Below are 17,293 nucleotides of genomic sequence, written 5' to 3' on the forward strand. Positions count from 1 at the left end.
CCACCTCATGTGAAGAGTTGACTCATTGGAAAAGACTCTGATGCTGGGAGGGATTGGGGGCAGGAGGAAAAGGGGACAATAGATGATGAGATGGCTGGATGGCATCACCGACTCCATGGACATGAGTCTGAGTGAACTCTGGGAGTTGGTGATGGACAGGGAGGCCTGGCGTGCTGCAATTCATGGGGTTGCAAAGAGTCGGACACGACTGAGCGACTGAACTGAACTGAACTGGCACATGTCCCCTGTTTAAGTTTGGGGAATTCCCTATTTTATGTGACCTGTTGGGAAGAAGAGTCCACCTGCTGCTATCTGAGAATGCCAGTGCCACTCTTTCCCATATTCTCTGCAGGAGAACTGACTCATAGCTTAGGCTCTGTCGATCAGATGTTTCTACCCCAGACCCAGAATCAGGAGCTGCTGACTGATAGGAACACAGAGACTATGGAGAATTTTCTCTTAGCTTTGATAGTGGTTGCAATAAAATTAAACTCTCCAGGCTACAGTGATAGCCACAGAAACCAGTCATGGCAGCAGTTTTGATATCTTTAATATATAAATACAGGACTGTAGTTTTGCATGATGGTTCTTCCCATGCAGCTCTGAGCTTTATATGCAATCTTCTTGGAAATCCAGTAATTACTGCTGAAATGAGCCAGAGTCAGTATCTCAGTTGTACTCAGGATGGTTCTGTGGGCTTTTGAGTCAAATAATTACACAGGGCTTTGCCCTTATAACTGCCCCTGCACTTGGTTTAATACCCACTGTCACAATTTGGGAATTCCTAATAATTTTTACATGGGGACCTGCATTTTTATTTTGTTCTAGGCCCAGCAAATTGTGTACCTGGTCCTATTATACCTAACAATGATGATCACTAATATTTCTTTTTTAAAAATACAAGTTAGTGAAAACAGGATGACTGAGAAGAAATCAGGAACCAAGAGAGGCATTCCCATACACAACTTTAAAAAAAAATTATTTATTTTTATTTATCTGGCTGCACTGAGTCTTAGTTGCAGCAAGCAGGGTCTTTGATCTTTGTTCTGGCAGATGGGATCTAGTTCTCCCAGTAGGGATTGAACCCAGGTCCTCTGCTTTTGGAGCTCGGAGTCTTAGCCATGGGATCACCAGGGAAATCCAGCCCCCTACACTACTTTTTTGGCAGTTGTAATCTTCCCACGTACTACAGTTATTTGAGAATTTGTATTGTTCCTTCTTGTACATTGGGAATTTGAGAGTACAAGGTGTGTTCCTGAAGAATCTTATTCCTTCTTTCTTTCTCTATCTATTTATCTATTTACTTTAGTTGAGCAACACGTTTTCAATTATAAACTTATTTGATCCTCATCTAAGTCCTATGGATGTTGTTATTTTTATTGTATACTTACTATTGCTGAAGGACTTTGGCTTTGGGAGGTCATCGGTCCAAATTCACTTCCTCCATTATAATGAAGTTAGGGTTACAACATGGGGCAATATGCATAAGTCCTGTTCATATGCTTTATATTTCCTAACTGTGCTCTGTAATCATCTTAGAAATGAGGACTTTCATTGTATAGACGAAGATGTTTCAGAGATTTTGAGAGAGTGCTCAGAGTATGTGTGTGTGCTCAGTAGCTTCAGTCATGTCTGACTCTTTCAGACCCCATGGACCATAGCCTGGCCAGGTTCCTCTGTCCATGGGATTTTCCAGGCAAGAATACTGCTGTGGGTTGCCATTCTCTTCTCCAGGGGATCTTCCTGAATTAGGGATCAAACCCTGGTCTCCTGCATTGCAGGCAGATTCTTTGCCATCTGAGCCACCAGGGAAGACATAATAATTAACAGATTCAGAATTTGATTTAAACCTAACTCCACAGACTTTTCTATAGTGGTGGGGAAAAAAACGAGAATTGAGGTACATGTACAATGAAACCGTTGTAGTTTACATTCCTAGAGATTTTTGAAAATGGTATATTTATACTAGCAAATTTTCTTAAGACAGGAAAGACGTCTGGAAGATACCACCTGCTTTTTTTTTTTTTAAATCTCTGCAGCTTTATTCGTTTTGAAAATGTTTCTTCACTGTTGCCACAAAGTCTCTAGAAACATAGTTAAAATAATTTCAGCTAGTCTGATAATACAAATGTTTCTGAAAACATAGCTGGCAGGTACACTCAGTATCTCTAGAGTTCATGACAACAAAAATAATTGAGTTATATACACAGTTGCTCAAGTATTTAAACAAATATTTGATTATCTTGGGCTTCCCAGGTGGCTCAGTGGTAAACAATCTGCCTCTAATGCAGGAGACCCAGGTTCAATCCCTGGATTGGGAAGATTCCCTGGAGAAGGGAATGGCAACCCACTCCAGGATTATTGCATGCAGAATTCCGGGGACAGAGGAACCTGGCAGTTCATGCGGTTGCAAAGAGTCGAATATGACTGAGCATCTAACACTTCGCTTTGATTATCTCATTAGTTCTAAAATAATTTTTTCCAGTTAAGACAGAAAAAAAAAATCTCTGTTTGGAAAATCACTATTTTTGGGGAAGTGGATAAGAAAGTAAGGTTTATGTGGGTAGGAAATACACTGATAAAATGTTAGTTTTCTGAAATTAAGTATAATTTGAAACCTGCTATGTAATGTTTATACAATATGACTCAGAACTCATTTAACCTCTGTATGGATATAGGGATTAAATAGTTTCAAAATTCCTTCATAGAAACATGCTTGTTTGTTTCTTTCCTATGATGAAATCCTCTAATCTCTTGAAATGAAATAATTTTGTCTTGTTAAAAAATGTAGTCTCTGTTTTGAGAAATATTGTCAATTTTTAAAAACTGGAGGATAATTGCTTTACAATGTCACATTGGTTTCTGCCACATGACAAAATGAATCAGCCATAAGTATACATATGTTCCCTCTCTCTTGAATCTCCCTCCCACCCCCAAGCCCATCCCAGCCCTCCAGCCCATCACAGAGCACTGTGCTGAGCTCCCTCTGTCACACAGCAACTTCCCACTAGCTAGCTATTTTACATGTAGCAGTGTATATGTTGGAGAAGGAAATGGCAACCCACTCCAGGATTCTTGCCTGGAGAATCCCAGGGACAGCGGAGCCCGGTGGGCTGCTGTCTATGGGGTTGCACAGAGTTGGACACGTCTGAAGCGACTTAGCAGCAGCAGCAGCAGTGTATATGTCTCAATGCTATGCTATCGATTTGTCCCACCCTCTCTTTCCCCCACTGTGTCCGCAAGTCTCTTCTCTATGTCTGCCTCTCTTTTCTCACCTTGCAAATAGGTTCATCAGTACCATTTTTCTAGATTCCATATATATGCATTAAAACATGATATTTGTTTTCCCTTTCTTGTCTTCACTCTATATAACAGGCTCTAGGTTTATCCACCTGACTAGAACTGACTGTTTCTTTCCTTTTCATGGCCATTATAAGTACCACAACTTCTTTATCCATCCATCCGATGCTGAACATCTGTATCGCTTCCATGTCATAGTTATTGTAAAGAGTTCTGCAATGAACATTAGGGTACACATCTCTTTTTTGAATTATTGTTTTCTCCAGATAGATGCCCAGTAGTGGGATTGCTGGGTCATATAGTAATTTTATTTCTACTTTTTTGAGAAATCTCCTCCATATTAGCTGTCATCCATAGTAGGTCTATACATGGACATCACCAGACGGTCAACACCGAAATCAGATTGATTATATTCTTTGCAGCCAAAGATGAAGAAGTTCTATACAGTCAGCAAAAACAAGACCAGGAGCTGACTGTGGCTCAGACCATGAACTCCTTATTGCCAAATTCAGACTTAAATTGAAGAAAGTAGGGAAACCACTAGACCATTCAGGTATGACCTAAATCAAATCCCTTATGATTATACAGTGGAAGTGAGAAATACATTTAAGGGCCTAGATCTGATAGATAGAGTGCCTGATGAACTATGGAATGAGGTTCGTGACATTGTACAGGAGACAGGGATCAAGACCATTCCCATAGAAAAGAAATGCAAAAAAGCAAAATGGCTGTCTGGGGAGGCCTTACAAAGAGCTGTGAAAAGAAGAGAAGTGAAAAGCAAAGGAGAAAAAGAAAGATATAAACATCTGAATGCAGAGTTCCAAAGAATAGCAAGAAGAGATAAGAAAGCCTTCTTCAGCAATCAATGCAAAGAAATAGAGGAAAACAACAGAATGGGAAAGAATAGGGATCTCTTCAAGAAAATCAGAGATACCAAAGGAACATTTCATGCAAAGATGAGCTCGATAAAGGACAGAAATGGTATGGACCTAACAGAAGCGGACGATATTAAGAAGAGATGGCAAGAATACACAGAAAAACTGTACAAAAAAGATCTTCACGACCCAGATAATCATGTTGGTGTGATCACTGACCTAGAGCCAGACATCCTGGAATGTGAAGTCAAGTGGGCCTTGGAAAGCATCACTACGAACAAAGCTAGGAGAGGTGATGGAATTCCAGTTGAGCTATTTCAAATCCTGAAAGATGATGCTGTGAAAGTGCTTCACTCAATATGCCAGCAAATTTGGAAAACTCAGCAGTGGCCAGAGGACTGGAAAAGGTCAGTTTTCATTCCAATCCCAAAGAAAGGCAATGCCAACGAATGCTCAAACTATAGCACAATTGCACGCATCTGACACGCTAGTAAAGTAATGCTCAAAATTCTCCAAGCCAGGCTTCAGCAATATGCGAACCGTGAACTTCCTGATGTTCAAGCTGGTTTTAGAAAAGGCAGAGGAACCAGAGATCAAATTGCCAACACCCGCTGGATCATGGAAAAGGCAAGAGAGTTCCAGAAAAACATCTATTTCTGCTTTATTGCCTATGCCAAAGCCTTTGACTGTGTGGATCACAATAAACTGTGGAAAATTCTGAAAGACATGGGAATACCAGACCACCTGATCTGCCTCTTGAGAAATTTGTATGCAGGTCAGGAAGCAACAGTTAGAACTGGACATGGAACAACAGTCTGGTTCCAAGTAGGAAAAGGAGTACGTCAGGGCTGTATATTATCACCCTGTTTATTTAACTTATATGCAGAGTACATCATGAGAAATGCTGGACTAGAAGAAACACAAGCTGGAATCAAGATTGCCGGGAGAAATATCAATAACCTCAGATATGCAGATGACACCACCTTTATGGCAGAAAGTGAAGAGGAACTAAAAAGCCTCTTGATGAAAGTGAAAGTGGAGAGTGAAAAAGTTGACTTAAAGCTCAACATTCAGAAAACGAAGATCATGGCATCCGATCCCACCACTTCATGGGAAATAGATGGGGAAACAGTGGAAACAGGGTCAGACTGTATTTTTTTGGTCTACAAAATCACTGCAGATGGTGACTGCAGCCATGAAATCGGAAGACGCTTACTCCTTGGAAGGAAAGTTATGACCAACCTAGATAGCATATTCAAAAGCAGAGACATTACTTTGCCAACAAAGGTTCGTCTAGTCAAGGCTATGGTTTTTCCAGTGGTCATGTATGGATGCGAGAGTTGGACTGTGAAGAAGGCTGAGCGCTGAAGAATTGATGCTTTTGAACTGTCGTGTTGGAGAAGACTCTTGAGAGTCCCTTGGACTGCAAGGAGATCCAACCAGTCCATTCTGAAGGAGATCAGCCCTGGGATTTCTTTGGAAGGAATGATGCTAAAGCTGAAACTCCAGTACTTTGGCCACCTCATGCGAAGAGTTGACTCATTGGAAAAGACTCTGATGCTGGGAGGGATTGGGGGCAGGAGGAGAAGGGGACGACAGAGGATGAGATGGCTGGATGGCATCACTGACTCGATGGAGGTGAGTCTGAGTGAACTCCAGGAGTTTGTGATGGACAGGCGTGCTGCAATTCATGGGGTCGCAAAGAGTCGGACATGACTGAGCAACTGATCTGATCTGATTTGGTAGTAGCTGTACCAATTTACATTCCCACCAACAGTGCAAAAGGGTTCCCTTTTCTCTACGTGCTCTCCAGCATTTACCGTTTGTAGATTTTTTGATAATGACTGTTCTGAATGGTGTGAGGTGATACCTCATTGTAGTTTTGATTTGCATTTCTCTAATAATGAGTGATGCAGAGCCTTTTTTCATGTGTTAAATACGGTCACTTTTAAAGCTAATCATTTACCTGATGTTTTTTACTGGGAGTAAGCTAGCAAAGATTTTGGGATAATAAGCAAGACTTGCTCACAAAGAAAGATCAACACCCTCTACTACAAGAGGAGCTGTTTCACTCAGCTACAAAATCAGGAGATGGAAATTTGCCTGTGATCAGAGGGAACTCACTCATCCCTGCCTGTCTACTTCCTCATGGAGAGATTTCGGTTGCATGTAATGGAGTGAATGAGAAGTCTGGGCTGTGTAGTTTCAGGTGGAGGCCAGGACAGATTTATAGACTCATCTCTCCCGTGACCTTTGATTGGAGTGTGTGACCCCTGCAGTCTCGTGGGGCCCCACACTCAGAAGGACCATGTGCTTGTTTCAGGGCTGTACTTTGTTTTTCTTTTAAGTACATATATTTTTGATGTGGGCCAAAATTTTTTTCTTTTTTCTTTTGTTGTTGCACTGGGGCTTTGTTGCTGCCAGTGGGCTTTCTCTAGTTGCGGTGAGTGGGGGCTACTCTCTAGTAGCTGTCAGCAGCTCCTCTTGTTGCAGAGCACAGGCTCCAGGGCACTCAGGCTTCAGTAATTGCGGCATGTGGGCTCTAGAGGGTGGGCTCAGTAGTTGGGGCACAAGGGCTTGATGCTCTGTGCCATGTGGAATCTTCCCAGACCAGGGATCGAACCCATGTCCCCTGCATTGGCAGGTGGGTTCTCAGCCACTGCGCTGAGGAAGTGCGGGGAAGTTTGATGTGGACCGTTTCTTAAAAAGTATTAAGTTTGTTATAAGGTTGCTTCTTTTTTATGCTGTGGTTCTGAGTGGCTTATCTCCGTGACCAGGGATCACACCTGCACCCCCTGCACTGGAAGGCGAAGTCCTCACCACCGGATCACCATGGAAGTCCCAGTGCTATACTTTCCTGTCTTGAAATTCTTAACCTCCTTTGGACAAGGAATGCTGCTTTTCATTTAGCCCGGGGCCCTCACCTCTGTAGCCACTGGCCATTTCCAGTCTCTGAAGCTGCTGAACCTGTTTTACTTCCTCTAACTGCAAACTCCAGACTGTCAACACTCCAAGCCACTCCCTGCTTTCCGCTCTCAGCAAAGGTTTTTGCTTCCTGCTTCATCAGGTGTGAACCGCCTTAGTTTCCAGCATGTGTTGGAAATGTTACCTGCATCCTTACTCTTGTTCTATTTCCGGGTAAAAGGCAATCTTTTCATCTAAGCTTTGGAAGCCTCACGTTCTCAAACCCTGCTACGGCAATTATTGTCCCTTGCTAGGTCTTCAGTCTTTCTGTCTTCATTGGTTACTTCTCCTAAATGTATGGACATATGCTTTATAGGCAGCCCACCTGCTGAGCACTGGTAAAGTGGCTTAATCCCAGACCACCCCCACAGTGTCCATCTGCCCAACGAAAACAAATCCTTCAAAAACAAATCCTTCTTGGACCACCAGATGTGGACGAGGCTACCCCTTGCTTCGCAGTGTTGACTCTGTGGAGATCTGCTGCGTTTCCGCATTCCCACTCTGCTATTTACTAGCTGTGTGACCTTGAGTCAGTTCCTGAACTTCTCTGTGCCTCTGATTTCTCGTGAAAATTGAGGCTAAAAATAGCATCTACTTTAAAGGCTTGTTAGGATGATAAAGTTAAGTGCATTCAGCCTGCACTCTCTGTTTCCAAGGTTTCACCCTCTTTCTTCAGCTCCACTCTCTTTCCTGCCCCTTTCTTCACATCAGAGAATAGTGTGTAAGGGAAAACAGAATGCTGCTCTACTTGTCAGAGAAATTATCAGACATTTGGAAATAAGTGTCACAGACAGGCACTGTGTCCTTTTAATAGCTGACTGTGCTCAGCTGGTCTTAGCTGGTCTTTAGTTGTCAAATCTGGAAAACAGGAGACATACCATTTAGTTATCCTGAATTGTCCTCTTACAACTGATTACTAAATAAAAACTAAAGCACATGTGTGTGTGTGTGTATACATATGTATACATACATATTGGAGAAGAAATGGCAACCCACTCCAGTATTCTTGCCTAGAGAATCCCATGGACAGAGAAACCTGGTGGGATATAGTCCATGGGGTCACAAACAGTCTGCCACAACTGAAGCGACTTGGTATGTGTGCATGCATGCACACACACACACATATATACACGCACACACATAATATATATAAAGTGTTTATATGTGTGTGTGTGCCATGTGCTGTCATGTCTGACTCTCTGCAGCCCCATGGACTGTAGCCTTCCAGGCTCTTTTGTCCATGGAATTTTTCAGGCAAGAATACTGGAGTGAGTTGCCATTTCCTCCTTGAGAATATCTTCCCAACCCAAGAATCAAACCCGCGTCACCTATGTCTTCTGCATTGCAGGCTATTCTTTACCCGCTGAGCCACTGGGGAAGCCCCATAACGTGTTTATACGCACTGCGAAATAACTGCTTACCCTATCAGTCTGCAGCATCTTCTCCAATGGGGTGTTTGGGAGTTGCCTTATGTGTGTGTCATCAAAGGGACCGCGCTATCCCTCCATCTCCCAACAATAATAGACTCTGAAGGTAGTGAATTCTTAGACTCAAAAACTGAAAATGTCAGCAACTTCCAAATTCCTTTTCTACCACCAAATAAAGTCCAGATACAATGGGTGGCTTGTTAAAGTGGTACTGATTTAAATTTTTTTTTTTTTTTGAGAAACATTCTGTTCTTTGGATGAAGTCTTCTGAAACATTATCTGGTACAATTTAATGTCATCAAAATCAGAACTATAGCCCAAGTCAGAAAACTAGGATATGTCTAAATTCTACATAATATCTCTGCATCTCACCATCCATTCCAGCATCCACATTCCAACCACTCACACCTACCCCTTCTCCTAATTCTGGCCTAAGAACCTTTGTAGCTCAGTGACTGTCAACCTTAGACTCCCTTTGAACCTAGAAGACAATATATCTGATTTCCAAGCCCACCCCAGGGCATTTGGATATGTGACCCAATATCACTATTTTTAAAAGAGTTCTCAGGTTATTCGGCTGCTCATCCAGGTTTGAAGACCACTGACTTTCCTGGACAACATGGTGAGTGCCTGCCTGAGGATCTGCTTATTCTTCTTGAATAGATTCCAATATTGCTCCACAGTAACCCTCTGGTGTGTGCATGCATGCCAAATCTCTTCAGTCATGTCCGACTCTTTGTGGCCCTATGGACTGTAGCCTGCCAGGCTCCTCTGTCCATGGGATCCTGCAGGCAAGAATACTGGAGTGGGTTGCCATGACCTCTTCCCGGGAATCTTCCTGACCCAGGAATCAAACCCACATCTCTGCATTGGCAGGTGAGTTATTTACCACTAGTGCCACCTGGGAAGACCCTTCCATGCCCTTCTCTGCTTAAATGCTTTTTTTTTAGATCATTTCCAGATCAGTTAAAATTGAAGCTCCTTGGGTTGTCAAAATCCTTCATGATTCCACCAGAGCCTTTCTGTCTATTTTCCACTTCACTATCCCATCAGTAGACTGTGTAAAAATGGTCACAGTTTTCCTCAGCACCAAGTTTTCAAGTCCCTGGCCCTTTTTTTTTCTCTGCCTGGAATGATTAGGGGGTTAATTCGTATTTTAGAGGTTATACCCTCTATAGATGTTTCTTTTATTTCATTAGATTTTTAAAGGCACTCTGTCATGTCTGCACACACATTTCCAAATGCCCTCTTATATTCTACAACCAGGCAAACACAGATTTGAGAGTATCAGGAATACTCATGTTTAAATGTCTCTTCTATGTGATTTGAGACTCCTTAAGAATTCTTTTTTGGCTGTTGTTTAGTCAGTAAGTCATGTCCTACTCTTGTGACCCCCTGGAGTGTAGCCCACCAGGCTCCTCTGTCCAAGGGATTCTCCAGGCAAGAATATTGGAGGGGGTTGCCATTTCTCCAGGGGATCTTCCCTACCCAAGGATTGAACGCTAAACTCCCACATCTCCTGCATTGGCAGGTGGATTCTTTACTGCTGAGCGATAGTGGGAAACAGAGGAGCCTGCTGGGCTACAGTTCAAGGGGTTGCAGAGTCGGACCCGGCTTAGTGACTGAACAACAACAAGAATTTTTGTTACTCCCTAAATTACCTAGTGCATAGTAGATTGTAAAGCAAAGCATGTTGAATAATAAACATGCTTGAAATTATGTCAAAAACAGAGCCTGAACAAAGATAATCATGGGGATGGGAAGAGTGATAATGAGTATCTTAAAGCTTCTGATTCTTGTGCTAAGTTAGCCTGAAACCTAGAGATTCAAGCCACTCTTTAAAGGACAATCCTAGTTTACATACATTTAGATAATTACTAAAAATGCCCCCTTTTACTCTCAGAAATGTCCTCCATTTGGTTGACAAAATATATATACACTAATTCCAATTTAGTTCATTAAAAGAATACATTTGATATGTGGACAAACTCATGTGATGTGAATGAGTACAAATATAAATCCTGTGACTATGCATGCCTAACAGAAGCAGAAGATATTAAGAAGAGGTGGCAAGAATACACAGAACTGTACAAAAAAGATCTACATGATCCAGATAATCACGAGGGTGTGATTACTCACCTAGAGCCAGACATCCTGGAATGTGAAGTCAAGTGGGCCTTAGGAAGTTATCACTATGAACAAAGCTAGTGGAGGTGATGGAATTCCAGTTGAGCTATTTCAAATCCTAAAAGATGATGCTGTGAAGGTGCTGTCGGCAAATTTGGAAAACTCAGCAGTGGCCACAGGACTGGAAAAGGTCAGTTTTCATTGCAATCCCTAAGAAAGGCAATGCCAACGAATGCTCAAATTACTCACAATTGCACTCATCTGATACGCTAGTAAAGTAATGGTCAAAATTCTCCAAGCCAGGCTTCAGCAGTACGTGAACCATGAAATTCTAGATGTTCAAGCTGGTTTTAGAAAAGGCAGAGGAACCAGAGATCAAATTGCCAACATCTGCTGGATCATGGAAAAAGCAAGAGAGTTCCAGAAAAACATCTATTTCTGCTTTATTGACTATGCCAAAGCCTTTGACTTTGTGGATCACAATAAACTGTGGAACATTCTGAAAGAGATGGGAATACTAGATCATCTGACCTGCCTTTTGAGAAACCTGTATGCAGGTCAGGAATCAACAGTTAGAACTGGACATGGAACAACAGACTGGTTCCAAATAGGAAAAGGAGTACGTAAAGGATGTATATTGTCACCCTGCTTATTTAACTTATATGCAGAGTACATCATGAGAAACACTGGGCTGGAGGAAGCACAAGCTGTAATCAAATTGCCAGGAGAAATATCAATAACCTCAGATATGCAGATGACACCACCCTTATGGCAGAAAGTGAAGAAGAGCTAAAGAGCCTCTAGATGAAAGTGAAAAAGGAGAGTGAAAAAGTTGGCTTGAAGCTCAACATTCAGAAAATGAAGATCATGGCATCTGGTCCCATCACTTCATGGCAAATAGATGGAGACACAGTGGAAACAGTGGCTGACTTTATTTTTCTGGGCTCCAAAATCACTACAGATGGTGATTGCAGTCATGAAATTAAAAGACGCTTGCTCCTTGGAAGGAAAGTTATGACCAACCTAGACAGTATATTAAAAAGCAGAGACATTACTTTGTCAACAAAGGTCCATCTAATCAAGGCTATGGTTTTTCCAGTAGTCGTGTATGGATGTGAGAGTTGGACTATAAGGAAAGCTGAGCACTGAAGAATTGATGCTTTTGAACTGTGGTGTTGGAGAAGACTCTTGAGAGTCCCTTGGACTGCAAGGAGATCCAGTGAGTCCATCCTAAAGGAGATCAGTCCTGGGTGTTCATTGGAAGGACTGATATTGAAGTTGAAACTCCAATATTTTGGCCACCTGATGCATAGAGCTGACTCATTTGAAAAGACCCTGATGCTGGGAAAGATTGAAGGCACTCATTTGAAAAGACCCTGATGTTGGGGAAGATTGAAAGCACTTATTTGAAAAGACCTTGATGTTGGGAAAGATTGAAGGCAGGAGGAGAAGGGGATGACAGAGGATTAGATGGTTGGATGGTGTCACTGACTCAAAGGACATGAGTTTGGGTAAACTCCGGGAGTTGGTGATGGACAGGGAGGCCTGACGTGCTGCTGTTCATGGGGTTGCAAAGAGTCGGACATGACTGAGCGACTGAACTGAACTGAATCTTCCATCCAAAATAGAAGGTGTTGGGAATTCCCTGGCAGTGGTTAGGATTCTGAACCAAATATATATAAATATATATATATAATGAATTGTTTCCATGTGGAATATCTTTGTCCTTTTTCTTGTTTTTCGTGGTGACAATGATGGTGATGAACGTATTATCAGAAGAAGATGTCATGAAAATCAGAAATTCCTTTTATTTTTTTCAAGTTTTCACTTAAAAACTAGTGTTTTCTTTTTCTTTTGGCCCCATGGCTTGTGGGCTTTGAGTTCCACTACTAGGAACTGAATCTGTGCCCCCTGCAACAGAATCCTAAAGTCCTAATTACTGGACTGCAGGAAACTCCCCAAAACTAGTGTTTTAAAAGTCCTGGCTATGCATGTTGAACATTTTTATTAAATTTATTGTATTTTATCTCCAGTTTATAACTATAATTTTTAACTGTTATAATAGGGATATTGAAACAGGGACTTTCAGAAGCATTCTTCATGATTTATCAAGATGAGGGGAATAGAATATAGATTTCAAATTATATAAAGGCCAGGAAGAAATGCTTGTATATGAAGATCAGCTGAGAATAAGCTAGTAAAGATATGCTTAGGACAAGAAAGGAAAATGTAATTGTGTCTTAAGGGTTTGATCTACTAAAGCTAAAAGCATTATTAGATTCAGTATTTGTTAATGTTTACTGAAGCCTGGTTTGGTTGTTTTAATAAAGAGACTTCTTTCTTCTTGGAATGAAATGGGAGGAATTAATGGTTAAGGTTAAATCTGGGTGAGCTCAGGATAGAGCTACCAAGTGTGCCCCAGGCCAACTTTGGCCTTTGAAGTTGAGTGAGTGACCATGGCAAGATATAGTTGCATGGTAGCAGGAAATTACAGGACATCTTTTGAAATTACAGGGATAGTTTTCGAAGCTTCAGTGGTGAAATTTCGAAAACAATAGGAATAGAAGCAGCAATAGTAATTACAGCAACATTTACGCCGTGCAACAGGAGATATAAGAGATGCGGGTTCAATCCCTGGGTTGGGGAGATCCCCTGGAGAAGAAAATGGCAACCTGCCCCAGTATTTTTGCCTGGGCAATTCCATGGACAGAGAATCCTGGTGGGCTAGTCCATGGGATCACAAAGAGTCAGACAAGACTGAGTGACTGAGCATACACACACAACCCTGTGTCAGGCACAGGGCTCTGTATTTCATATATGTTTTAATTAATTCTCACAGCAGTGTTATGCTATAAGTCTATGCTTAATTCTGTTTTACAAATGAGAAAACCTAGACTGGATCCAGGAGAAGGCAATGGCAACCCACTCCAGTACTCTTGCCTGGAAAATCCCATGGGCGGAGGAGCCTGGTAGGCTGCAGTCCATGTGGTCGCTAAGAGTCGGACATGACTGAGCGACTTCACTTTCACTTTTCACTTTCATGCATTGGAGAAGGAAATAGCAGCCCATTCCAGTGTTCTTGCCTAGAGGATCCCAGGCATGGGGGAGCCTGGTGGGCTGCCGTCTATGGGGTCGCACAGAGTCAGACACGACTAAAGCAACTTAGCAGCAGCAGCAGCAGACTGGATCCATGGTGGAGCCTGGAAAGGAACACCTGTCCATCTGACTCCCGAGTCCAGGCTTTTAATCAATGTTAAGCAGCACGTCTAACGATACAGTGAGTGTCATCACAGGTGCCACTTACTGAATGCATACCATGTGCCCAGTGCTCTAAAATTATGTTTAATCCTCCCTGTAAAAATATCTTACTTCTGTTTTCCCCAGAAGGAAACTAAGCCTCAGAGTGCCTGAATTAGTTTTCAGCTGTGCTAATTACCACCGTTTTAATGGTTTAAAACAACACAAATGTTATTTTGGCATTCTGAAGGTCAGAAGTCCTACAATCAAAGTTTCAGCAGGACTCATTTCTCAAATCTCTGCTTCCGTCAGTATAACTTTGTGTTTGACTCCGAATTCCTGGTGGCACTAGTGGTAAAGAACCCGCCTGCCAGTGCAGGAGACTCAGGCACTATCCCTGAATCAGGAAGACCCCCTGGAGAAGGGAATGGCAGCCTACTCCCGTATTCTTGCCTGGAGAATCCCATGGATAGAAGAGCTTGGTGGGCTACAGTCCATGCACGGCTGAAGCAACTTACTTAGCACACATTCCTGCCTTGGACACCTGTAGTTATTAATTCAATGGGCCCACCTGGAGAATCCAAGGTAATCTCTCCAGCTCAAGATCCTTAATGTAATCACATCCACAAAGTTCCTTTTATTATATAAAGTGATATATTTCCAAGTACCAGTGCCAAGAAGGTGGGCATCTTTACAGGGGGGCATTATTTATCCTAACTCATTTCTCCTGGGTCTCAGAACTTACAAGTATGAGAGATGAGATTTAGATCTACATGTTTTTAGGCTCCAATGGTCATGCTATTTTTTCTCTACCACATTAGTGAGCATATCCCATCAGTCATTTAAAAAAGTACTTATTGAGATTTTAAGAAGAGCCAGATACTGTGTTAGGTATTGGAAAAAATATGAATGCTCTATGAATTCGAGTCATCTTTGTGTTGGTGCCTTAATAAGCTCTGTATTTTTCCTCAAGATTTTTAAAAAATAATATTTTATTTACCCCATGAAAGTGAAAGTATATCTAAAATATTATTTCAACTTCTAATCAATAGTTTACACTTTTATACTATTTCTTTAAAATCTAGTGTTTTATATTTAGAACCCATCATTTGAACACCAAATTTTCACTGGAAATATTTCGTCTGTATTTAGGTATAAAATTTTCAGTTGAAGTAGACTCATATACCACGTGTTTTAAAATACATTTAAACCAAACGTTCCAAACATATTTATATTTTAAAATAATTGGATTGATATATTTTAAAATGAAAACTAAAATGAAAAGATTTAAAATTTTAACCTCTGTATTTTTCTCCTTTAATCTCCTGTAGTCCAGGAGATTAAAGATTAATAAACTTGAATAATTAATAAGATAAAATAACTCCCAGAATAAGTATTATTAAGCTCCACTTTATTGCATTAAAAATATATTTTTACTTATCTCTCCCTTCCAGATATTAACACTAGATCAAGGTTTTAGATACTGTACTTTAAAAATGTTAATTTTTTTTCCTTCAGATTTGTGAAATGGAAATCTTTGCTGGACAGAGCATCAGTTCAGTTCAGTTCAGTCACTCAGTCATGTCCAACTCTTTGCAACCCCATGAATTTCAGCGCAGATAGGAGCAAAACATCTGGTTCTGTTTGTGTCCCTTCCCCTACCACTAAAAAGCCAATGCAGTGCTTGGTGATCTTCTGTAGATTTTAGAAGGGGCAGATGTACCTATCCCAAACCTTTAACCAAGTAACCCAAAAGTTTGCCTGCCAGCTCAGAGTGGGTTCCAGAACAGGACAGGGCCCTTTAGCTGGGCCGGCAGGGCTGCTGTGTCTTTTAAGACCAAGAGAATCCAAATATCCATGACAGATCTGTGTGGAGAAGTCTATGGCAGTCCTTTCTAGGGGAAACATAATGCTCTCTTGGAGAGATAACTGTTCTTTTTGGGAAGAAACTTAGTTTTCTCCTTGCTCCTAACAGAGATTAAATTCCTGGCCATGGTGCTCTGAGTGTTCCTAGGACCTGTATTGCCCATCAAGGACTAGGGGATATCTGGACCTAAGCCTTACACTTGGGTGGTTCAGCAGCTCTTTAACAACAGCTTGAATGGTGTATTTCAATTCCTAAAGACCAGATTATAGTGAATAAACAAGAGGTTCGCACTTCCAGTATGAACACTCTGGCTTACACAGCCATATTTCCCCTCATGTCTTGTCTCTGATAACCAAGGGCCTTTCCTTAGATGAGTTGAATAAGAAGACAAAGAATGAGCTTCTTTACTGATGGTTCCGCACCAGCTGGAACTGGATTCTGGCCCAGTTACAGACTTAGAAGTGACCCTAAGGGGAGTGGGGAAGAAAAAACCTCCAGGTGTACAAAACTTGGACCAAGACCTTTCCTTGTCCAGTTTCCCTGGACGAGAGATGGCTTGACAAAGTGACTCCACCACCAGAGTATTTTCAGAGAATTACATAGAATAATGGGCTTCCCAGATCGCTCAAGTGGTAAAGAATCTGCCTGCAGGAGATGCAGGCAGGAGATATGGGTTCGATCCCTGGATTGGAAAGATCCCCTGGAGAAAGAAATGGCAACCCAATCCAGTATTCTTGCCTGGGAAATCCCATGAAAAGAGGACCCTGGCGGGCTACAGTCTGTTGGGTCACAAAGCATCAGACACAAGACAGTGATGTGCAGAATAACACTGAAGGACTGGTGATTAGGACACTTAAGGAAGTGGTCAGTAGGTTTATGTTTTGGAGTATGAGAAGATTTATGCTACACTTTTACTTTCCCTTTTCTTGCCCCATGTCTATGTTTATGAGAGGTGTCCCATTGCAGAAGAGGATCTCAGTGATGGACTAGATAAGAGGAATTGTTATTCTATTGTTTCCTAGTTACTCCTGCTGCTGCTAAGTTGCTTCAGTCATGTCCGACTCTGTGGGACCCCATAGACAGAAGCCCACCAGGCTCCCCCATCCCTGGGATTCTCCAGGCAAGAACACTGGAGTGGGTTGCCATTTCCTTCTCCAATGCATGAAAGTAAAAAGTGAAAGTGAAGTTGCTCAGTCGTGTCCAACTCTAGCGACCCCATGGACTGCAGCCTACCAGGCTCCTCCGTCCATGGGATTTTCTAGGCAAAAATACTGGAGTGGGGTGCCATGGCCTTCTCCGCTAGTTATCCCAGTACCTCCTTAATGCGTTCACATACAATGTAGATTTTGACTATAACCGAGTCATAGATCATGCATAGCTGCGATGAAATAGACTTTCTCATACGGTAACTGACATGACAGCTGTCAAAGTTGAGTGTCCAATTTGCTACCAGCATCAACTGACTCTGAATTGCTGTATGCTGTCATACGCCTAGG

This window comes from Bos indicus x Bos taurus, chromosome 1, assembly GCF_003369695.1.
Source record: "Bos indicus x Bos taurus breed Angus x Brahman F1 hybrid chromosome 1, Bos_hybrid_MaternalHap_v2.0, whole genome shotgun sequence".
In the NCBI taxonomy this organism is placed as follows: Eukaryota; Metazoa; Chordata; class Mammalia; order Artiodactyla; family Bovidae; genus Bos; species Bos indicus x Bos taurus.